General features: G+C 46.0%; 1 protein-coding gene across 7 annotated transcripts in view; it reads left to right on the top strand.

Annotated features, from left to right (window-relative positions):
• KANSL1L (KAT8 regulatory NSL complex subunit 1 like) overlaps positions 1–25,957 on the top strand; it is a 3,925,143-nt gene that overhangs the window by 213,757 nt on the left and 3,685,429 nt on the right. For 6 of the 7 annotated variants that reach the window (XM_078680572.1, XM_078680570.1, XM_078680568.1 and 3 more), the window contains one exon: positions 1,464–1,506. The exons of the other annotated variant lie outside the window; for it this stretch is intronic. The gene's annotated coding sequence lies outside the window, so the exon portion shown is untranslated. The remainder of the gene's footprint in view (positions 1–1,463; positions 1,507–25,957) is intronic. 7 annotated transcript variants of the gene reach the window in all.

The raw sequence follows: 25,957 nt of genomic DNA, 5'->3' as shown, positions 1-25,957 counted from the left end.
TGATTGTTTGTCCTGTAGAGCCATGCAGACAAACCAGGTCTCTAGGAATAATTCCATACTTTTGCCCTCCACCCTCTGAGAAAGGCTCACTGTGCATACATTATTCCTTCTGGATCAGCCTTCCTGGTCTTCCACCCGGTCCTGCAGATATTACACCTATTTTTCCAGCTTCTTGATCTGTTTGTCCGCCTCCATTATTGTTGGTTTCAGGGCCGCCAATGCTGCGTTCTCGACTCTCTTTTAAGCATTTATGATCTTCCCGCATGAGACCCTGCTTGATGCATAGGGTATCAATTTTGTGGGCCAGTGTGGATTGGGGGCCAAATGTATGACCATGGCATTTTGCGACTCACAAAGTGCGCTCAATTGTGACTTGCAATTTGCGAGTCCCCAAATGCCATGTACAACAGTGTCTGAGACAATGTTTGCGATTACCAATGGGGTCGCATTTTGTATGCAACAACAATAGTCATAAAGCACTTGTAATTTGAGACCTCATTGTGAATGGCTTGCCCTCCCAGGGATGGTGGCCTGCTGGGCTGAGCCATCCTCCATGTCTGGGTCTGCTTTTAAATAAAGTGTGTTTTTTTTTAAAGCAGCCCCTTAAAGGAAACCATGATGCAATTAAAAAAAGAAAAATGAAGCGTTTTCGTTTAATTTTTTAACGGCAGGTAGTGGTCCCTGGGACCACTGCCTGCCCCTAAAACATATTATCCCCTGCATTCACAAAGGGGAAGGGGTCCCCTTTCCTTTTGCGTGTGCTTTACCACCCTCTTGAAGAGGGCTGTAAATTGAAAGTGTTTTGTGACCGCAATTGCGGTTGCAAAACATTCGTACATAGGGTATGGAGTCGCTATTAGGAAGGGACACCCTTTGAATGCCCCATCCTAATAGCGAGTCGCAAATCCTATTTAGCGAGTCGCAAATAATGTTACTCCAGTATTGGAACTTTCATAGATTCACATGCTTGAATCATTCCCCGTCGTCGAGATGGGTGTCTCCGGTATATAAAAAAGCAAAGCTTAGGTAAATACAAAGCAGAAAAAAGGCCCATTTCCGTTTTGCAACCCATGGCTCTCGTTGTCAAGAAGCTGGTTCCGTGGGAGCCGTACAGCTGAGGTTATGTCACGTAGCTAGTTCCCAACTCCCCTACACCCCAAGACCCAGGTTAAGCTGGACTCTGAGGTACGGGGGAAAGGGGAATGGGATAACAAACAAGAGACACTGCCCACACTGGAGTCTTCACCACTGGCTTCTGTGTGCGAGATTACCTGTAAGGGAAAAGGCAGAGGTTAAACAATCCTATCTACCTAAACCCTGACCTAATACCCCAGCTAAACCCAAGTGTTACCTGAAAGTGTGTGGGAATTTACCTCTCTCTATACTTTTTCTCTTGCAGGAAACTAGAATTGCAACCTGGTGAAAACAATCTGGATTTGAGCTTTCTTTCTTTTTCTTTTCAGATTGAACAAGGAACAGAAGACTCTCCAAAACTGGTTCTTGGCGGTAAGTACAAATATATATTAATATGTACATTTGTATCTACTTAGAGGATTTTAAGTTGAAGAAATATTTTGTCTTGGTGTAGCAGCGCAGTATTAGTATGTCCAGAAAACGAGCTGCGCAATTAATAAGCAATTAGTCTTTCATTTTCATGAAGCTTGAACAGTCCAACAAATAGCCCTTTAAAAAATACCAGCGTCTAACTAGAATTAGAATCTCTTCGAGCGTTGATGTTATAATAGTTCGAGTGAAACTCAGAGAGAATTCAAGCTGAAAAAAAACTGAGCATTTCGTTATCTCCTCACAGATATGCTCCTTGTATAAACTGAATTACTGACTACACACTAACTTGAACGCTCCTAGCACTGCGGTTCAAAAAAGGAAAATTCTTACCCAAGCCAAAGAACTCTCAACTAGAAGTCCGAGAGAGTAATGAGCAAAAACTACTTGGCCAGAACTTTACCACAGGAACTTCCTCTCATGAAAGTTACACCAGGAATGCGAGCGAAGAAAAGCTTGATGAAAACTGAAAACTAGAATCTTCACGATGTCCAGAAAATATTCCTCAATGCGCTCACTGAAGAAAGGCTGATTCCCAGTCAAGTGAGACGATTGAAGTGCGCAGCATTCTAAATGCTCGTGCTCCACATACCAACCGTCAGAAGGGATCAAAAAAGACTAGAACGCTAACCGCTGACTCAGGACTTGTAGGAATTTTAATAGCTTGCAAAAGCTTTGGCCAGTCTTTGGGTCCATCCCCATGGGGAATATAAAACAACATAGCCCCTTTTGATCCTAAAGGTTGGAGCAGTGTGTCGCCTACTAATACTTGTCTGATCAGCCCTGACACTCGTTATGTAAAAGAGACCAAAATTGTCCCTGAACCAATCAGGACCTCTCACTCTCTAGAATACACCTGAGAGAATCTTAGCCCTTCAGATTTTCTACCGCACGTTGTGCTAGAGAGTCTGCTCAAAATGTTCTCTTGTCACTTGAGATTTGGAATTTTTCCTGTGGTTTTCATCTAGTATTATCATCTTTATTACTGATTACTAAATCTTCCTGCCTGAAGATGTCTGGTAAGGAGAAAAAGGGTTTGTTTAGAGCATGTGCCACTTGTTCCAAGAAAAGGCTCTACACTGATGATCCTCATGCTGACTGTATTTACTGTCTTTATCCGGACCATCAAGCTAATGACTGTAAGGTATGTCATACCTTTTCAAGTAAAACCCTGAGGGACCGTGAAGGGCGCCTTTTAATATGGCTTCAAAAGCTTAAGGCCAGAAAGGAAGTTATTTTCAGTGACCGTGATGAGGCATCTTCTTCTTCTTCTAGGTGGTCCCAGAAAAGAAGGAAACCACCTCTTGCTCATTCCTCAGAGGAACGTCCTGAGAAGGCCCTTAAAGACACTACTCACGGGTCTTCTGAGCGCAGTCCCTCAAAATCTCCTTTAACAAGAAATGGAGCGTATGGGACGTGCTTCGGGGGATAAGGCTACAAAGAAGACGGGTTCTGAGCCGACTAAATCACCCCCTCAGGTCAGGCAATCCTTCAAGAAGCCTTCCTCAATGCCTCCTGAGGTAAAGTCATCAGGGAAATCTGCATCGTTGATGGGATCGTCGACCAGGAGAACTTCTTCATCGTCGACGATGAAGATTAAAGTTAAGTTGATTCCGAAAAAAGCTTCACCGTCTACGACGGAGGGATCTCCGATAATGAAGTCACCATTGGAGACAGTTTCGACACCGGTATTGTCGACGAGGGCATCGACCACAACTACATTATCGATGACAGCACAGATGATGGGGTCGTCGACGACCACGACGACAACGGTAACTATGTCGTTGACGGTGGATAGGACATTGCTATTGGTGTCGACGGCTGGATCTTCGACGACGGTGTCGTGAGCCATCTCGTCGCCGATCTCGTCGACCAACTCGTTAATGAGGGAAAAAACACAGGAGAAGTCAAAAGTTGCCAGGAAGAGGAGTACGCCGGAAATAACCTCACCGAGCAAGCTTACGCCTCTTGTGCCATCACACCTGCTGGAGGAGCAGGATTCAGAGGAGGACGATGAAGGTCCTTTTGGCTGTGCTAGTAGCCCTTCACAACTACATGTAAAGTGTCAGGAGGATGACTATGAGGCGGAATACTGGGAGTACCAATACCCTCCCCAACAACAACAATATCACCAGAGTTACCAGGAAGAGATGGTTGGCATGCCATCTTCTTTATTGATGGACCTGCAGTTTATGTTGGCGGACTACAGAAAAAGGTTTCCACCAACTCTGGCATGTCAGGAAGTGCCAATGTCTGATCCGCGCCCATGCTCCAATCCAACTACTCCGGTTAGAAGTCGGGAGGTACTAACAGAGCCCTTGCCAAGATCACCACAGCCTATGCCTCAACAGGATCCAGTCACTACGGATGATGACCAGGAGGAGGGAGAGATAACTGACCCGAACAAGGAATGGGATGACTACCGGATTCCTTCGCCTTCTTCTCCCTCTCCATTGCCGATTGATTCACCGCCAGAGGACATCGGCAGATTCCATAACTTGCTGGAAAGAGCAGCAAAGATATTCCACCTTCCTATGTCTACTACCCAGACTGAGTGCTTCTTATATGATTTCAAAGAACCATACAGGAAATCAGTTAAAGCAATCTCTATAATTAGTCATGTTTGGGATGAAGGCCTTAAGGTCATGAGGACACCGGCGACAATCACACTGGTACTCTCCAGACTGGAGAAAAAGTATAAGGCTCCAGGAGGTGCTCCAGCTTGCCTAGTGGGCATCCCAAACTGGGCTCTGTCATTTCCCTGGTTGCTCATCAGAAGTCCAAAAACCCGTCAGCTCCGATTACAGCACCTCCTGACAGTGAGGGTAGACGCCTGGATGCAGGTAAAAGATTTCCTTCAATGTCAGCTCTCCTGGTCAGAGCTGCAAATTCCCTTGCCATTTGGGGCAGATATGATAGACAGATGTGATGTGACCTGGTGCCATGTATAGATCTGATTCCAGAAGAAAGTAGACAGGAGTTAAAGAAGATCCTTCAAGAGGGAGCAAGGGCTTCAGTTGAAGTCATTGATTGTGCAATGGACATTGCTACCACAGCTTTCAGATCGCTAGGAGGAGCAGCTAGGAGGAGCAGCTGTTTTGTGCTGTCAGGGATGGCTGAGTCTAACGGCTTTTAGACCTGAGGTCCAGAATAAAATCTTGGATCTTCCCTTTGACGGGGAAGCTTTATTTGGGAAGCATATTGATGATGCACTATAAAGTATCAAAAAAGATACAAATACAGCAAAGGCTCCAGGGACACTACTGTACCGGAAGGTGCCCTTTCGAGGAGCTAGAGGGAGAGGCCAAACTTCATATAGAGGGGGTATCAGCAGTACAGATACCCCTCAAACTCTACATCTTCTCAACCATACCGACAACAGTATGTTCACGACAAGGAGGGGGCTTCTCTAAATCTGCCCCTAGAGCAGAGGTCTTGAATCTGTGGGGCGCGCCCCCCAGGGGGGTCGTGGAGTCCTTGGAAGGGGGTCGCAGATTCTGTCAGAGAGTGCAGTTCCTGGCGTCGAGCTGATTGAGGGTGCTCACGGCGGAGGCCTAATTCACACCGAGGGGTGAAAAACATCAAAGCCTCATTTACAAGTAAAAGGTCTTTTAAAGACCTGTGAAGTACGCGGGTGTGGCTGTGTGTGTGTCCCTGAAACTGTTTCAGCCGGGCTCACATAGAGGAGCTGGATGGGGGCTAGGGGAGGAGGCTGTAGCCCTTTGAGTTCAATGGACATTGCGAGCCTGGAGCTGTGGGTCCTGTGACACATCCCATAAATCATTGGTTCAAGTCCCAGGAGCCCTCATACCTTGTGCCTGTGCAGGAGAAATGTGCATGAGAGTCTGTTCTTCATGGTGAGATGTTGTTACAGCCTATCTGCACCCCGCCCCCAGCAGGGAGGCACAGAGATGCCCTCCCATGAGCGGGAAAGAAGATGGAAGAAGAAGCAGAGAGATACTGACCCCCCCATGAGAGAGGCACAGAAAAGGTGGGTGGATGAACGATGGGTGGACGGATGGATGAAAGGGTGGATGGATGGATGGATGAAGGATGGATGGAAGGATGAAAGGAACTGCCGCCGGCGGAGCTTTTCGGATACGGGGAACTGTGGCGAGGGCGAGGTTGGCAGAGCGGAGGCTGCGGGTGGGGGTGCGGAAGCTGGGTGGATGAATGATGGGTGAATGGATGGATAAAAGGGTGGATGGATGAAGGATTGATGAATGTAAGGATGATGGATGGATGGATGTATGTGTGAAAAGGTGGGTGGCTGAATTATGAGTGGATGGATGGATGAAAGGGTTAATGGATGGATGAAAGGGTGGATGGATGAAGGATGGATGGATGAAAGGGTAGATCGATGAAGGATGGATGTATGGATGGATAAAAGGTTGCATGGATGAATGATGGATGGATGGATGTGTGAAAAGATGGGTGGATGAATGGATGGATGGGTGAAAGGGTGGATGGATGAAGGATGGATGTATGGATGGAAGGATGAAAGCGTGGATGGATGAAGGATAGATGTATGGATGGCAGGATGAAAGGGTGGACGGATGAAGGATGGATGGAAGGATGAAAGGGTGGATGAATGAAGGATGGATGATGGAGAAAAGGTTGCATGGATGAATGATGGATGGATGTGTGAAAAGGTGGGGGATGAATGATGGGTGGATGGATGGAAGGATGGATGTATGGATGGATAAAAGGTTGCATGGATGAATGATGGATGGATGTGTGAAAAGATGGGGATGAAGGATGGATGGATGGAAGGATGAAAGTGTAGATGGATGAAGGATGGATGTATGGATGGATAAAAGGTTGCATGGGTGAATGATGGATTGATGGATGTGTGAAAAGATGGGTGGATGAATGATGGGTGAATGGATGGATGGATGAAGGATGGATGGATGGAAGGATGAAAGGATGAAAGTGTGGGTGGATGAATGATGGATGGATGGATGTGATGAGGTCTAACAGGCGCATTTATGGTTGTTAAAAGTTGATGATGAGGAGTACCTGTTTCTAGAAACTTTTGTCGGGAGGGGGTCCTTACGCCTAAAATGGTTTTACAAGGGGGTCTCGGCATCAAAAAGTTTGAAGACCTCTGCCCTAGAGGAAGAGGAGGTCGTCAGGAAAAGGACAACTCGCGACAACAATGACAACCTTTGGGCTCCGATTACATTTATCCCTCCTCCAGAAGTTCCCCAGGTGGAAACATTTCCTTTCATCTTTACCATTGGCAACAGATAACAACAGACCGATGGGACCTGAATCTAATACAATTTGGACATACTTTGGAGTTCCTTCAAATTCCCCCTTCTATTCCTCCAGCACTACAGGTCAAACACATACGTCTGATGCGCTTGGAGATTCATACAATGTTCCGAATAGAAGCAATAGAACCGGTGCCAATCTCCCAGAGGGGAAGGAGTTTTTATTCCCGTTTTTCCCTAGTTCGAAACAAAATTCGGCAATGGCGTCCTCTTCAAGTTCTGAGAACTCTAAATACTTATCTCAGAAAGCAGTCCTTCCAGATGGTATCCCTCCAAGACATTCTGCTTCTTCTAAACCCAGGGGATCATATGACCACCTCAGACCTGCAGGATGCATATTTCCACATCCCCATTCATCCTTCCCACAGGCAGTATCTTTGGGTGGTTGTAGCCGGAGACCATTACCAGTTCAAGGTACTGCTGTTCGGCCTCAAGTCAGCCCCAAGAATTTTCACAAAATGTCTGGCTTCAGTGGCAGCTGTTCTAAGGAACCAAAAACATCAGGTGTTTTCTTACCTGGACGAATTGTTAATCTTCATGAGCAGCGGCTCAGTCGTCAACAGTGGTATGTGTGGAATTATTTGCTGAGCTGGGCCTGACTCTGAACAAGAAGAAGTCGTCCCTCATTCCTGCGAAAAGCATCACATTCTTGGGTAAACAAAGCATTTCCTTCCATAGAGAGACAACAGAGGCTAATCTCACATTCCCAGGCATTTGCAAAAAGAAAGTGTGTTTCAGTACGCCGTTACAAGTCACTACTAGGGACAATGTACTCTTGCAACCCTCTCATTCCTTTCTGCCGGTTAAGGATGCGTCCATTGCAGGAGCAAATGGATCGACAATGGCGTCAGGTGGTGGCATACTTTGAAGACATTATCACAATCACACCAGCCATGGTTCGGGCAGTAGCCTGGTGGACCCAGCAACAACATTTCTCAGTCGGCCTGTCCTCCCTCACTGCACCGGCTTCACTGGTTATTACCACCGATGCATCCCTAGAAGGTTAGGGGGCTTTTCTTCAAGACCTCCAGGTCAGTGGTCTTTGGAAGTTACAGGAACAGCATCTTCACATCAATCTGCTGGAACAGGGAAGTGAGATTAGCATTGCTTGCTTTTCTGCTGAGAATACAGGCTTCAGCTGTGCTCATCAGGACAGACGACACAACAGCAATGCATTATCTTAGCAAACAGGGCAGTACGAGATGGCTTTCCCTCTCTCAAGAAGCCCAGAAAATCTGAAAGTGGGCAGTCCAAAATGGAATATGCATAAAAGCCAAACACCTTCTGGGAGATCAAAATGTCAAGGCGGACACTCTGAGCAGGCTCAAATCAACCTGCCATGAGTGGGAATTCGATCAGGGAATTCTAGAAGGCATTTTTCCTAGGTGGGGAAAACCATCAGTGGACCTCTTCGCGACAGCTCAGAACAAGAAATGCCGGTTCTTTGCAAGTTGGCTTCACTGACGGGGATCTTGGAGGAAAGCGTTTTTGATGGCATGGTCAGGTGTCTTTGCCTACACCTTTCCTCCGATTCCCCTTCTGCCACGCATTCTTACAAAGATCAAGCGAGAGACGTGCAAAATGATCCTGATAGCCTGGTGACAACACTGGTTTGCCGAGCATCTTCTACTTCCGAAGACTCAGCCGATTCTCCTTCAACCAATCCTTTCGCTCTTGACGATGTCCCAGAGACAAGTGCTTCATCCAGATCCGAAATCACTACGTTTAGCGCTTTGGCTCTTGAACACGGAATTTCAGCATTTGAATCTTTCATCTGAATGCAGGGATATCTTATCAAATGCCAGGGCAGAAAGTACAAATAAGACATACAGGATGAAATAGAGAAGATTACGTTTATGGTGCCAGGAATCTAATATTCATTCTCTGAGCTCTGCAGCTCATGAGATTATCCCATATATTCTGCTCTTGGCAAAATCTGCTTTAGCTCATGCTTCTATAAAAGTGCATCTAGCCGCTATATCATGTTACAGAATACCTTCTTCGGGACCATCGTTATGGTCGGAGAGAATCATCATGCAATTCATAAAGGTGTTGGTTCGAACCTTCCCTCCAGTGAAGCCTCCACCACCTCTCTGGCAGCTAAATATTGTGTTATCTCAACTAATGAAGCATCCCATCGAACCCATTCACAGGGCGGATCTAAAATGTTTGTCGTGGAAGGTGGCTCTTCTACTAGCACTTCGGCCAGGAGAGTTGGGGAGATACAAGCTCTCACCATACTGAAACCTTTCTTACAGTTCAATGGGGATCGGATAGTCCTTAGAACTAATCCAAAATTTATACTCAAGGTACCATCAGACTTTCATTTGAATGAGCCTCTAATTAATAAGAGTTTTTTTCCTCAGCCAACTACTGCGGTGGAAAGCGCTCTCCATTCGCTAGATGGCCAGTGCTGTCTCAAATTTTATTTACAAAGAACAAAACCTTTTTGCAAGTCATCTCAACTCTTTGTAGCCTTCAGTGCACCCAGGAAAGGTTTTCCTCTATCAAAATGGGGAATTGCCATTGAGATTTCTAGTGCAATACAAGGGAAGCCGTTAAATGCACAGGTCCGTGCTCATTCTACAAGAGCAGTGCCTACTTCCACTATGTTGTTTGCGGGAGTACTTGTCCAGGATATCTGCAGGGCAGCAGCCTGGAAGTTTACGCACACCTTCACCAGACATTACTGCCTGGATGCACCCGCTGATATGGATGTGGCAGTGGGACAAGCGGTGCTGAGAAACCTTTTCCAGTAATGGCGAGCCCTCTCTCTCATCCTTCCTTCCTTTATTTGTTTGTTTCATGTTCACATTTTATTGTAATGCTATTTCTTGTCATATGTTAAGATAGATATATTTTGTAGTTGATGTCCAAGGCTTTGTCAATGCTATGTGATATTTGCAACTTTTAAAATTGAGCATATATAAGATGCAGTTTCAGATCACATTCTGACTGAGGTCAGGTTCAAGCACAATAAAATGTGCTTCTTACTGCTAGCTACCCTGATTTAAGCATGTGAATCTATGAAAGTTCCAATACTGGAGTAAGAAAACAAGTTACTTACCTGTAACTGTAGTTCCTCAGTATTAGAAACTTTCATAGATTCACATGCGACCCACCCTTCTCCCCTGAGAGGCTCACCTTTGGATTTTTTGCACAAAAGTTATCTAGGGCACAAGTGCTCGACAATCTGAAGGGCTAAGGTTCTCTCAGGAGTGTTCTAGAGGGTGAGAGGCCCTGATTGGTTCATGGACAATGTTGGTCTCTTTTACATAACGAGAGCTATGGGTTGCGAAACGGAAATGTGCCTAGGCCCTTTTTCTGCTTTGTATTTGCCTAAGCATTGCTTTTTTATATACCGGGGACTCCCATCTCGACGACCACAAATGATTCAAGCATGTGAATCTATGAAAGTTTCCAATACTGGAAAACTACAGTTACAAGTAAGTAACTTGTTTTCTTTGTACATGGCCCAATAATATTTTGAATGAGCAAAAGGGTCACGAACTAGGGTCGTACATCTGGCCCTTAAGGTCCAGAATTGTTGCTATTAATTTGTCAAAGCGATGTGAGTGTTCAGGTGGCGATTCTGGCGTTTGCTTGTTGTTTTGTGGATTGTCCGGTGATCTGTCTGCAGGGTCAGACGAGCCTCCTGATTGTGTCTATGGCCTAACTGGTTTATTTCTGCCCATTGGGAGGGACTGTCAAGTAGGGTGACCGGTTCCTGGTGCTGTCCACCTCCGCGAGGCCGTCTCCTGTGTTCCCCCATGTGGGGGCTAGTGTAGACCGCAGTCTGGTCCCGCTGATTCAGGTATGGGGGGTGGATGAGCTGTGATTTCACTTGTTTGAATAAAGCATGGAGGAGCTGTTATCCGGGTTGGGTCATGTGCGGGGTCTCGTATCAAGGCACGCCTTGATTTACTGCGATCTAAGTGGAGCCCTATGTTTGTGCTTTTATTTAGATATGATATGAGCGTGTCAACATTTAGAGCTCAGTCCATGTGCCCCACAATGGGAAAGGGGGAGGGGTGGAATTCTGTGTGCACTTCCACTGAGGGCAGGCAGATTTGGCTCAAATGAGATAAGGCTTCAGATGCTTATTGTTTCGCCTTCTACTGTTGCAGCCACGTTTACATATTGGGAGTGCTCCACGCCATTCAACAGTGTACTCAGGAATTCACTCATCCCCCCCTCCTGGTGGGTCCCTGTCTCCTGCTAGAGCAGCACTGCATTGATACAATTCGTATGAGGAGATGGGGGCACATCTCTTCTTCGCACTGTTTACAGGTGCTGGGGATGTATTGAGCCCTCCTAGTTAATCCCACCCCGAGAAGACTTTTATCATGCAGGAAGAAGAGATACAATGCCACTGGATGTTGGCAGGTGGCTGCTGTAAAAAGAACATAGCTGTGGGCGGCTCCAGTCAGTAGCAGTGTGCACCAAATGGGCCACACCCAGGGCCTTCCGACATCCCGGCTCACCTCAGGGTGTAGTGTGAGCTATTAACAATCCATTCAGAATGTGCAGATTGTGTAATGCAGAGTAGTAGGATTACTCATGAGTCTCGGGACGGTGTTGCCAGTGTTGGAGGGACCAGTGCATAGACCATTGTGTAAGATAAGCTGCAAGCACTGGAGAGGATGCCAGGAGGGCACTTAATCAGTGGCTCTTGGACATAGTTGACATTGCCTTCCTCGAGCCAGTGGATATGGGTACACCTTGTGAGGATGAAGGATATGTGCACAATGAAGTCTGCTTTGTCAACATTTGGCAATGAAACACTGCCCCCTGATCTTCGAAAACAACAAGAAGACACTCTACAAAGACATTTTGCCCTCCGGCTCCGTGGCAGTGTCTAATGGGCTAAATGGGTCCCTTCTGTGAACCCACCTCACAAAGGTTACCCTTGCCAAACCAGAGTACAGGATGCATAGGTATTGACAATGCAAACACTTATGGAACTGGGTATAATGTTCGGGTGTCACATGTGTCTCTTGTAACAGTGCAATGGTTTTTCTCAGCACATCTAGAGATATCAGTACAATGTGTCTATCTCCCTTGGTGTACCCATACCTAGACATTTAAAGTCAGAATGCCATGAGTACCCGTGTGTGTAGTGTACTGGGAAGTGTGAGGAGGCATTTCAGGAGTTCCCCGAGTGGACCACCAGTACACATCCTGGACTTTTCATTTGGAGGGCTATGGCCCTCTAAGCAATGGACTGCCAATTCAATGTTTCAGCATCATGACAGTAAAATATGAAACCTCAACACCTCCATCCCAGGGCAGTATCCAAGGGGAAGAATGAGCAATCAGTGACAACATCTACCTACAAAGGGTATCTTGGCAGTTATGCCCAAACACAACTCAGCCAAGGCAAGGTTAGGTGGAGGGAACGTGTCCTTTAATGCCAATAGTTTTTGCATATGCTAGTGTTCTCCTAGCAGCCATGTCAACAATCTGTCATGAACAATCCTCAACTTTCATCTGGCAACTGTTTTTGCATACTTACATCTATCTAATGTCCACATGTGTACATTTCAACATTACCTGTTAGCCTGCATAATCTCTACTCATTCATGCTGGTCTGACCCCTTTCACATCCATCTCAAAGTACATGCTCATCTTTCAACCTTTCCAAAATACACAAACTCTTCATATCCACTGTTTGATCTGGGGGTCTCTAATTGGCAGAGGTAAGTACCTTAGACCAAGTAGGGACCCTTGCTTCTAATCAGGGTGAAGAATTACACACAGTAGATAACCCCTGCTCACCCTCTAGGTAGCTTGGCACGAGCAGACAGGCTTACCCCTAAGGCAATGTGTATAATAAATGCACTTAACACAAACAATGACTCCCAATCCACCACAAACTGAGACCACCCAGGTAAGTATATTTATAAAAATATAACTTTATCAAGATTATGCAGTAAAAACCAACAATACACTATAGTTGCTTCTTTAGAAACATGTTGCACTTAATCTTTATGGTTGCACCGATTATCAGAAGTTCAAATGTAAACAAAATAGTCTCAAGTCTCTTCAGTTCAGTATTAAAAACACTACTACGGATCTCTGACCAAATCGGCTCTTCAAATTATTAGCAAATGTAATGCCACCATGCTATGGGCATCAGAATCAGCCCTTCGCTCGTTATTCCCCCAAGCCCTGCAGGGGCGCCTCACCAATGGTTTCTGGATCACCACGCGATGAGCAGAGCAGACCCGCTCTCAGCCCCGGCCGGTCCCGACTGCTCTCCCGCCCGCTCTCGACAATCCAACGAGCGGCGGGTAGATCGAGCAGCACTCTTCGTCGGGGACGCAGGCCAGGGGCGCTGGGCACACTCGTTGTTCCCTCGGCGGGGTCGGGTCACTCTTCCCGGGGCTCCGATGATCAAGACACGGCTCTCGATAACTTCCAGGCAGATCCTAATGGCGTGGGCCAATCCGGTCGCGGCTCCAAGACAAGCCTCCGCAGATACCCAGGAGTCAGCCAATGACAGTGCGGCTCCCGGGTCAAGCCTCTGATGATGTCGAGCCGGCAGCCAATCAGTGCGCGGCCTCTGTGATGATGCTACGGCGCACGGGCCAATCCCGTCGCGGCGTTAGTGAGGGGGCTCGGCTCCCTCCTCCAATCAGGGAGCAGCTGGCTCGTTCTCGGCTTCGTCGGTACCGGCAAGGTACGGGGCCCTTCGCAGGGTATTTCCTGACCCCGGGCCGCGGTGGTGAAACTGCGCACAGGTTAATTCAATGTGCCCTGCACTGGGGAGGCCCACAACCCTTGGGTCTCCACAACATACGTGTCGATGAACACGTCGATCTGGCAGCACGGCAGGCGTGATCAGCGCGGCGCTCTCAATTGAGGCAGAGAGCAGCCAGCGCGCTACACGGGGCCAACAGCAGTGCTCACGATCTCTTCAGCCCACAGCAGCTTCAGGGGTCACAGCAGAGTTCTGTAGTCCTTGGGCAACCTTTATGTCCCTGGGTTGCAAAACAGGAGGCCAGCTCTTCTCAGGCCCTTGGAGATACAAGTTGTAGACACAGCACACAGCAAAGTCTTTTTAGTTCAAGCAGGCAGGGTCACAGCACACAGCAAAGTCCCTTTCTTCTTCTCAGCTTCAGTTAGACAGCAGAACAGGTCAGCCCTTAGAGCACACAGCAAGGCAATATTCCTTCAGTTTGCCAGCAGTCCTTCTTCCAGCAGAGGTTCCTCTTGATTGTAGAATCTAATTTTCTGTAGTCAGGGGTCCTTCTCTTATACCCCTAAAAGTCTTTGAAGTCCTTTGAAGTCTTAGTGCAAGTGGGCCCTGAGCCCGGTCTAAACCAGTTCTGGGTGTTGCTGGAGTACTGGGGCTTTCCTTCCTTCTTTCAGTATCAGGGACGAAGGTGACAGTTGCCCAGCGGGAGGTGGAGCCAGCATTGTGGTCAGGCAGACACAGCCCTATTCACACCCAGGTGCTATCTCCTCCCACTTCCCTGGCAGCAGATGCATCCTTTCATCCACGGGCTGACTCAGACAACCTCCTGGGGGCTCTGCAGCCCCTGTCACCCTCAAACCAGACAGTCAATCCACAAGCAGGCCCAGGCACATAGAAAGGTTAGACAAGAGAACAGCCACTTTATAAAAGTACTATTCTCAAACACAGAATTTAAAAACAACCTTTACTAAAAGATGTGTTATTAAATTCTGAGTTCAGGGATATCAATCACTTATGTCCCATCTTGTTGCTATGAGAAGATAGGCTGGTATCCATTGGGACCAGCCTCCCCCATGTTATTCTATGGAGCAAGATAACCTTACAGCAGTGAGCACACAAAATGGCTGCTGCTCACTACCAGAGCATGTGACCTGCACTAGTACATGCTCTACCTTACCCATACACTGCACCCTGCCCAGGGGGGTACCTTGAGCCTTCCATAGGGGTGACTGATGTGCACAGACAGGGAAGGGTTAGGCCCAGCCAGTGGGGACACTGGCCAGGCGGACATGGCAGTCCACTGACTGCACACAGGCACTGCGCTGGCAGGCCTGAGACACCATTTTAGGGCTACTCATGTGGGTGGCGCAATCTGCGCTGAATGCCCACTAGTAGCATCTGTCATCACCAGCCCTGGCACACACAGTGCACTTTACTAGGGACTTCATGGTGATACAAATATGCCAATCAGGTATACCCAATCAATATGACAATTTACATAGGGAGCACTTACACTCTGGCACTGATCAGCAGTGGTAGAGTGTCCAAAGCATCTAAACCAGCAAAAACGAAATCCAGCACAGCATAAAAAATACAGGAGGCAGAGGCAAAAAGATGGGGAAAAACCACGCCAAGGGTGTCAGGTCTAACATCCACCATCTGGTGCAGCTATCCTGAGAACCAACCTCAACGCTCCACCTTTGTACTCTACCTATTACACCTACACAATATCATCCTGGTGCTGCCTCTCTTACATCCACACCTACATTCCTATCACCACTCATCATCACTATGTACACAACACCTCCCCATTCATGCTATGTACACAATGTACTGTACTCATCACCTCCTCAGCAGACTTTAAATGTATCATGTCAAATGTACACCTCTCATCCTCATTTTGACCCTCACTAATGTCTTGGACACCACTTTTATCACAGTGTGCAGCATCATATCCAACTGACATTCACACTCAATACCTCACCACATCTCTCACCCAGACACTTATATTGCTCAATGAAAATGTCCTCATGCCTCTGCCTCTCACCATTCATTCACCCTACTCTGCTTAAGGACTACTGATAGTCATTTCACAAACTACTGCATCCACAGATTAAAACACAACATACACCAACTGGACAACACCTGGCAACTCCCCATACAGCACCCTAACTTACACAACTGATGTGTACCCTTGAAATACACTTATCCACTTTGTTACAAATAACAAGTTTAACCTTGTCTCACTGTGGCCCTATCACATACACATCTCAGTTCCATGCTCCATACCTCCATTGACATCTGCCCTGTAACAGCAACCTTAATCATTGACACTCCCCTGTCACAATCATCTCTCTCCGTTGTGCCACAGACTACAGCCTTCATCTCATGCCAGACTCCAACCTTGTCTAGCTGGTTCTACCTCAATCACATCTACCTATTCCTAGCATACCTTGCCTAGGATTTAACCAGTCTTACAAGGTTACTCACTCCGATTCACACACACACCCCAGCATTTCCAAACATTCACATTGTAAAAATGAGGACACTTCACGTCTCCTATACAAGAACTGCCTTTGAACTTAACTCGTGCCTTCCACTCTCATAAAACTCCTACCTTGTCCTGCCCAATTATGTATGAGGCTCCACTCCATTTCCAAAATGGAAACACAAGTCTCTCTCACCTCTACCCTTGTTAAGCTAGCTCAGACCATGCAACATTGACCTTGCAAAACACATATGCAGCTAGCCCTCGCATCCCAAAATCCACCTCCTCCCCTGTCTGTCTTCTTCGTGCATGGGGGTAACACAGGCTCCTAAAGCATCTGCACAGCGGGCCCACAACACTTCTGTGCACTAATAGTCCTATCGGCTTACCACATGTAGCACAGGGCAATCCACTAGACATAACAGCACTTCTGGTTCATCTCTGTGTGATCCTGGCAAGCATCAAGCATAGCTCTAAAGTACTCACTGGTCATCTATGCACAAATGACAACATACACACAAATCATATGTTCAAATACAAATGATGTGTGGTTAAAATTATAAAGTCCTAGCTTTTACAGACAAAACAATTGTTAGTGGAAACAACGTGCAGAAAACCCAAATCACACCTGATCTCCACTCTTCTCACTCGGCAGTCATCCCTGTTGAGCAGTGCCCAAAGTGCTACGATGCCTTTATGGCTGTCAGACTTCAACTGTGGGGACGTACCATTGGATTCCCTCATGTTAATCCAGGCAGGGACAGTTTGCGGTCACATCCATAGCTCTCACAAGTTATGTGGCCACATGCCATAATGATGATGATGCATTGTGTACACTGAGTGAGTGGTGAGTGCAAGTCAAGTGTGGCATGGAAAGAAACTCTGATTTTACAATTTTCTTTCCAGTCTGTAAAGTGAAGGGCTGTTTGTGCCAAACATATTGACATCTCAGCCCATTCTGAGAGCCCCAGGTGAGGGGTGTTGTGTGGTGCTTGTGCATCACCCTGATGCACTATGGATGCAAACCCAAGGGAGGGGTCTGCCCACTGTAACAGTGACAGCACACTAAAGGCAGAATTCTGTTGCTGGACTCTGTAGTCATTAGCATTTGTGAGGCCCTGGCCAGTTATCCACGGACAACGTCGGCCTGGACTAGCATATAGCATCCACCTTGAACTTAATCCACTCCACACCACTCCTGTTACCTACAACTGGGGTTCAGACTGCTTGCATGAACTGAGCAAAGAAGGAGATAGTTGCCCTGCATTGTCATGCTGAAAAGATACACCTTCGACTGTGTCGTATGAGGGGGCTAGAAGCAGCATTGGATGACCAAGCACAGACAAATGTTGTTCACTCAGAATGTACAAACAGGACTTGACATAGCCTAGAATTCCCAACCGGACAATTAGATGGACACAAATAATACCCTTGGAAATGAATAGAGTTTGCCTAAATGTCTGAAACATAAATGACATGCAAATACCTTACAGCACCTAGCATTGTCCCTGACAAGTACATGAAATACCTTGGACAAAACCAGCACAATCCACTCCTGACAGTGTTGTGACAACTCCTAATCCACGTGTATCTAGGTCACGTGTGTCACCTAAGTGATATGAGTATTACAGCCTTTGGCAAATAAAAACTGTCTTGGATACAATGTGTCATATCCCATCTCAGAATCATCATATCCCTGAAACAACAACATATAGAACTAGTACCCATATGTGAAATGCACAAACAAGTTGCTCAGTGGGGTGGAAAAGGCAGACACATACTCATGATACATATTCCATGAAGACACACAAACAAACCCTTGCCAAACAAGAATACACAGTAGGTTTTATTGAAGGAACAACACAAAGCTTATCACAATGCAAAACACAAGTTGAATAAACAAAAAAGAACAAGCCTGAAGTACCACACATTGGGGCATATGTATCAAAAAAGAGAATTGCGATTCTCAATTAGCGAATCGCTAATTGCAAAATGCGATGCCAATAATAATTCGCAAATATTTACCAATTCCTTAAAAAATCACAACATTGAATAGCGAACTCCTTAATAGCGATTCCTTATTAGTGATTTCGCTATTAGGAAATCTCAAAATCAGCAAATCTGCTATTCAGATGAGGCTTGATGACATCACACCCAGGAAGTGTACCTGCGCATGCTGTTCCTGATTGCCTGAGGCTGTGTGAGAGGCTGGGAGGAGAAGCATACCACTGTGAACTGCAACACCACCAATACACAATCGATCCACAGGAGAAGGATAAGGAGAAAGCTGGGAGGAAAAGAAAGCACAAATTCAATGAGAAGGAGCAGGAGGCACTTGTTGAGGAGATGGTCAATAGCCACGAATTGCTGTTTGGCAAGAAATCCCTTCATGTCCCTGAATCCCAAAAGCGCAAAATATGGCTGGACATACAGGCGAAGGAGAGTGCCATAGGTGTAACCCAGCGTGCCATTGCTTACCTACTCAAGCGCTGGTATGACATGCGCTCCAGGTCTAAGGACAAGGTTGCCACTAGGCTTGCGGAGGCAAAGAAGACAGACAGACAGAATCCACACCCCTGGAGGAGTTCGTGGAGTCCACCCTACAGCCTGAAAGCATGAACAAGGTGGCAGGCATAAATAGTTCTGACAAGCCCAACACCAGACAAGGTAAGAAGCATTCTAAATCAGCCCTGACACATTACCAACTTAATTACACACTCAGGAGTCCCCCAATTACGAAGTAACACTGCAACTCCATTCCACATTTTCCAGGCCACCCAGCAATGCATCATGCTAGATGTAGTCACACACATAATACAGTTGAGCTGTGACACACAGCAATGAATAAGCAGTTGAACCAAGTTAGGAAAACCAAAAATGCAAGACAGTACTTAAGTAACGTAAGTGCAGAAAACCTTATTCAGTGAACATTGGAAAGCAGAACACACAATAAAACGTGCTTTTGTATTTACAGTTGAACCTGAAACACAGGGTAACAACACCGAAGCCGAGGTGGCAGCACACACACACAGGACCAGGCAGGGGGAGAGTACACAGAGCAGACAACACTGCCAGCACCTGTGCCACGAAGACACTGTCACATTGTGCCTCCACTCCCGGTGTTGAAGGGAGAACCTGAAGCCATAGAGGATGAGGCACAGCCAGAGCAGGAACAGCGTGCACAGCAGGTCCATGATGAGCCCCCTATGCACCGTAGGAACGAGAGATTAAGGAGACGTAGGCCAAGGGCACACACCAGCGCAGGCGCAGGAGAGGATCATGCAGTATTTTCCAGCCTGGAAGGCGCAATGGTGAAGGTCCAGCGCCTGCAAGCCAAAAGTATGAAATCAATACACAGGCAGCTGGTGTCTGTTAACCAGAATCTTACAGACATGAAGGAGGGCATTAGAGAGCTCAATCTGAAAGTCGATGAGGGACTTAAGGCCTGTGCAGACAGCATCATGGAAATGACTGGAGCAATAAAAGAACTCTGTGCCACAATGAAAAGAGACCAGGCATCCAGACATAGGGGAAAACAACGTCTGTTCAACCGTCTGGATATATAGCAAGGCGGTCCACCGCTTGTCAAATGCCACTTCGGTTCTGTCACGCCGCACATTGACCATGCAGGTAGAAATGAAACGCTGTAGCCAGGATGTGGCCAAAGGGTTGGTGCAGGTCACAAATGCAGTTGACTAGCTGCAGACAGCTACCATAGGTGGCACAGGTCTCCTGGGCTCAGGGGACAGGGAGGAGCTCTCCAGCTGAAGCAGCATCACCCCACCAATTTCGGAAACCAGACGGCAGAGGCAGGGAACACCATCAGGTGCCTCAGGTGCCTCCCTCAAGGGAGAGCAGTCAGCATCCTGAGCGTGCAACTGCAGGACGTGTGCACAAGAAATGAACAGTCACCACAGCGGTGAAATAACCCACGGCATATGGACTTTTGTTAACCCATTATCCATGCACTATGTACATGACATGTGCAACAGAAAGTGTTTGTAGGCTGTGTGAATGCAACTTACTTGACGCTAAGGTGCATTAAAACACAGTAATTCACAAATCATTATTTGCATTGTGTCATCCTTACTCACCTAGAAATAGTTTTGTGTTATTTCATCACGTCTCTGTCGGCCCTCAGCTGCCCCTACACCACCTGCTAGTCTGCGATGTGGACCTGGTACCTTCTCCTCATCTGATTCTGTATCTGAGAGTTCCACTGTCATGCCTTTTCTATTTGCAATGTTGTGCAGCATGACACAAGTAGCCACAATCTTGCATCAGGTCTCTGGGCCGTATTGTAGTGCACCTCCACTTGTATACAGGCAGCAGAACCTGCTCTTCAGTATACCAAATGTCCGCTCAATTACACAGCGCGTTGACTTTTGTGCACGATTGTATCTTAGCGCTCTTGGATTGGCCGGATTGAGGTATGATGTGAGGATGAATTCGCGCACTGCATATGCACTGTGACCTGCAGGATGAAAGACATACGGTTAATCACTGTCCTCTTACTTCAGCCCTTAACTGTATGTTAGAGTGCTTGACATGCATTTACCCAGCAGGTAGCCCTCGCCAAATTCGCACCCAGTGTGACGTGTATATATCCCATTGTGTCTGAAAATGAAGGAATCGTGTGTACTTCCAGGGTATTTTGCCACTATATCAGTTATGATATATTTAGCGTTGCACACGGAACTGGACCTCACTCCACTTAGGGGCAAATGGGAACGGGATATGGGGCAAGAGCTGGCAGACAGAGAATGGGAAGAGATCCTTAAAAGCCCAGAGCGCATCCCTAGAAATATGCGATTTCGCCAAATCCAAGTCTACGTAGTGCATAGGGCTTACCTCACCCCCGACCTCATCAACAGATACTTTCATAGGGTGGATGCGACTTGCCCCAGATGTGAGGAGGTCAACGGAGATCTGCTCCATCTTTTGTGGCGCTGTCCAGGCCTTGGCACATACTGGAGAGACGTTCATGCACTACTTGCACAATGCCCCGGTCGCACCATCCCTTGTAACTGGCTTGAATATCTCTTACATCACTTCAAGAGGTCGCCCAAAGACAAAGCGTCGTCTTGTTTCCTTGATCTGGGGATGGTCACAGCAGTGCGACTCCTCACTAGGAGATGGAAAGTGAGGGACTCGCCCAGTGTAAGAGCATGGGTTCTGTCTCTCTCGTCGTGGGCTCGTGCAGAATTGACAGCAATCCGGCGGGAGGAAACAGTGGGGCTTCGGAGGGAGCCTTTGGCGGAGAGATGGGAACACATGCTAAACCGTCTGCAGCCGGCAGGGAGTGCAGTGGACGTGGGGGGCGGCGGGACATTAGGCTGACATACCAGGTGAGAGGGAGAAAGTGCGCAGCGGTGGCCATGCCTGACACACGATATAGTACATGGCGCGGTAAATAGGTGAGGAAGCATTAGCCAAGGTGATGTGCGTGTCCTGAGCGTATGAGTGGGGAAGTGGGGGGGGTTCGGGTGGACTGGGGGGGTCGAGAATGGCGGGAGTTTTATAATGTACTTCGGTGACAGTGTCGCAGTTAGTTGTTCCTGTTACTGTTTTGTTGCATATGATCATTATCAGGATTGGGATGCACATGTAAGGCCTGTTCCCTCGTGCAGGGGGGTGGGGTGTATTGAATCTTAATCACCATTTAAGGACACACCTGGGCGCTCATGATTTTCCTGCGGACTAATTGCATGTATTGCTATGGCGCCTCTAGTCGTGACCTGTTGTCGGGACACTTCTACCCAAGAACGGCCGCTAAGATGCAATGTGTGAGATGGAATGCCTAATGTAATGTTCATCTTTATAAATCATAATAAAAAGATTTGACAAAAAAATGATATATTTAGCGTTGCAGATGACCTGTATGTTGAGAGAATGGAATGATTTGCAATTTTGTTGTATAGCATTTTAGGACCCTACTCTAATTTTCCCGATTCATGCCCTTATGTAGGTATAAATCACCATATCCTTATATAGGCATAGAAATCATAACCATATTTAGACATAGCTCATGCAATTCAAATACGGCAGGGCTACTTCCACTAGTTCCAAAAATCCACAACGATTTCTTGGAAAACTCGGCTTCAGCAGCTAGGGACTTCCCCTTGCTTGAATACTGACTTGTCCAAGAACTCATGGAGTTTTCAAAGAACTGAGACTCTTTTATGACGTTAATATGTCCACCTTTACGGCAAACTCGGCACCTTCAAGGTATAAATATGCCCACACTTGCCACAGCAAACACATGGTGGTTTGGAGCAGTTTGACTATGTACTTGCCCGACGCATCCTGCTACAGCAAGTGCCGAAGGAAGCCGACCCTCCAGCAGACGCACTGAGAGAGACGCTGTCTTTTCTCTTACCGAAAAATCCAGCTCCAGTGTTTCCCAGCTACCCTTGCGGGTTGTTGGGAAATCGAGTCCCGAGCCTGACCTTCTTCATTCTAAAGCAAGGTACGGAGCTGATTAGACCCATAGAGAAATCTTGGATAGATTCTTGGCAAAGAATACTAAATTTACGCTACACTTCACTTACTCCTTCCCTCTTACTAGGCTTAGGTTAGGTACATCGGGGTAGGCGTATTCTAGACACACCAGTGGAGCACTTTTTAGCCTTTGTTATTTATGTATGTATTTATCTATGGTCAAGGAGCCATACAATGTTCTTACAGTATTATTTTATCCTACTCTTTTTACTGTACACATTATACTTTGCAACCAGTATTACGATTGTAGCAGTTCATTTCTTCTGCTTGAGAAAGAAGACTGTTTAATAAATACCTTTTATTGAAAACACCCGTCTATCTACTTCTCTGCAAACTCTAGTGAAACGAAGCATGCGTTGTTTCCACGACTCTGAAGATCAGTTTTATCTTGGGGAAACAAAGTTGTCATGTTTATGCGGTTGTCAGAAACTAAATCCCTTCTTGTGAACTCGAGAAAGTTTCTAGTGACCTCTGAGTTAGCTGGCACTCACGATTAAGTCTAATATATTCGATAGCGACCTAGTAGACATAAGTCCTACGTCACATATATAGGATATATTATTCCAATGCGCAGAGCCAATTGGGAATATAGGAACTACACTACATGGCGCCCAACGTTTGGTAAGGCACTAATTTAAAGCTAGATACTCAGTTGTGCTTTTCACAGAGACCCCTTTATCCCGTAAAATACTCCCAATAGACGTCTGGAGTGGGTTAAAGGATAAAAAATCCGCCATTACTGAGTAGGACGAAAAATCCTATTTATTAGTTTTGGGTTTGTTCAACGTTGAAGGATACAGTGTTCCAAAATATTGTGCACCTTATCTTTATTCCCTTGAAACCTGCTCTTCAAGACTTTCACCAAAATGTCGGATACCGACGAGGATAATCCCAGGGAAAGTGGAAGTGCAATAAATGCAAACCAACCAGGTCTTGACATTACAGGTTTCCGACATGGCGATGCGGAAGCTATAATCATCCAGGAAAACGTAAGGAAAACAATAGCTATAAAGCTCATAGAAAATGGCATATCACCGAGAGGTGGTAGGGTTATATTTGTCATAGAGGCGCATGAATATCGGCAGACAGAGGTATTCTATTCATGGATTATCTTTCCACAAGCAAATCCAACAACACATGTGTTCCACTTCTACAAGATAGAGGAACATCCAGTGGAATATGTTCCTTTAGAGGACGTTGAAATTCCACTAACTTACCAAGAGCATCAGCTCTGGTTTAAAGGCGCCCTACAACATCAAAATCACATTACCAGTCTCGGTCCACTAGGTAGACAAGGAGCAACATGGCCGGTACTAGCCAGCTATACACCACATCCTGCCATTGAACAAATGACAGGTCCAGAACTATTAGCTCAGCTAAAACAATTAATTAAAATCTATAGACAATTGGTACAATATGTCATGCGGACTCTAACAGTCCAACCTGCTATAGGAATTCCACAGCATACCCCTCATCAGGGGAACACAAACAAAATTACATCACAGACTATATAATCAGTCATCGGTAAATTACAAAAAGGGAACAAATTTCATTCTGGTTAGCTCAAAAAATTACTCAGATCAAGGAAGTATTTCCTGATAGTACACCTCATGAGAAACACAGGATTCTTACAATCTGTTTACCAATGGGGATTGCACCACACCTGGAGGACTGTGACACTTAGGGTACAGTCTTTGCTGCAATCTACACAAAAACACATGGTGTTCTGTCCATGCGGTAATACCAGATGTCCTGAAACAAATTCAAAATGAATACGGGGCAGAGCCTGCTTTAAATCTGGGTATGAAATTACTGAAAGATTTCAAACAGTTCTCAGCTATAATATTAGCTAATATTAAAGGTGAATCAGCATCCGTGGCAATCCGCCAAAATCTAAAAGATGTAACTGAGCAACCATATGAACTGGCCAGAATAATAGAAAAATCTTATAAAGAGCTAGAAAGAGATAGTTTGGGAGGGAAACTAGTAAAACCCGAACTGACAGAAAATGCTGAAAAAGTTTTTATCCAAAACACACTCACTGCTCCTAAAAAGAAGTGGGAAAATACTAGACAGACACTTCCTAAAGAGAAGCGTTCTTAATCCAGAGGAAGGTCTCCTCAAAAGGAGCCCTCTGAAAAAAGGTATAACCTAAGATATAGGGATAATTTATGAAAACCTGATAAATATCAAGATACTGATACACGTTCCTCTCGTACCTTTCAGGCTTCCTCGCAGAAATCGGAAAGAAGAGGACGATCAGAGCACAAGGAAGAACGCGTGAAGTCCAAAGACGATCAACACGTTCAGAAAATTAAGAAAACTCAATTCACCAAAAAGAAGGTAGCAAGTCTAAAAATCAGACATGCCGAGGATCTTGAGGACACAACTCAGGAACGGGGAGTGGGCCCAGACTATGCTGGACAGCGCAGCAGAGGTTACCATAGCTCGCAAGATCCTGAAGGATCATCTGGAGAGAGTGGACCTGAATAAATGCATTCAAGTTGAAACTAGATTCCAGGGTTAGTATACTACATAAGTTATATGAAGTAACACTCCGAATAGAGAGGGAAATCATAATTAGGAAAATAAAAGCACTCTTTTGTGAAAAACTATCTAAAGGTTATGACATTCTTCTGGCTGAAAAAGACTGGCCACCTGAATTTGTCAGGGAGTGCCCACATGGGGAAGAGATCATTATGCCAGCCTTCTCAAATCATATTTCTATTGATAAAAAAAATACACTTATGCCAGAAAAGGGGCTGTGGCCCAGGCTCCAGCATTATATAAAAATCATGTGGGATGGGATGAGGATTCTCCGCACCATAAGATCCAGTTAAAAAATCAACTAACTGCTTTCCTTTACGATTACGTTTACGTTTACTGCTTTCCTTTACGATTGTATTACATGCTGATCTCTTCTTAAACTCCCCAAAAAAAAATTGTGAACTTAAAAAAAAAAAAATCAACTAACTGCTCAGAAGCAGTATCCTGTTAAACAAGAATCTAAAAAGCAGGCCAGGGAGATCCTAGATAAACTTGAAAACCAAGGGTTGATTGAAACATGCACCTCGTCCATGAACAAGCCTTTGTTTCCTGTCTCCAAACCAGACAATAAATATCGTCTAGTATTAGACTATAGACATTTAAATCCCTGTTACAAAACCTTTGCAGTACAAAATGCACTCAGTGCAGCACTGATGAATAACATCGTGGGCAAAAAATACAAAACAACATTAGATATTTCAAACGGTTTCTTCTGTCAAAACATTGCACCTGAAAGCAGGTACTTGACCGCTTTCTCAATAATGGGGACACAACAACACTTTTGTCGTCTCCCCAGGGATTCAAGAACAGTCCTGGATTATTTTCAGCCAGAGTAACAGAGTTACTACAAACGTATGATGATGAGGCATAATCGTATATTGA

This window comes from Lissotriton helveticus, chromosome 3_1 (assembly GCF_964261635.1).
Source record: "Lissotriton helveticus chromosome 3_1, aLisHel1.1, whole genome shotgun sequence".
NCBI lineage: Eukaryota > Metazoa > Chordata > Amphibia > Caudata > Salamandridae > Lissotriton > Lissotriton helveticus.
This window is presented reverse-complemented; position numbering and strand designations above follow the sequence as displayed.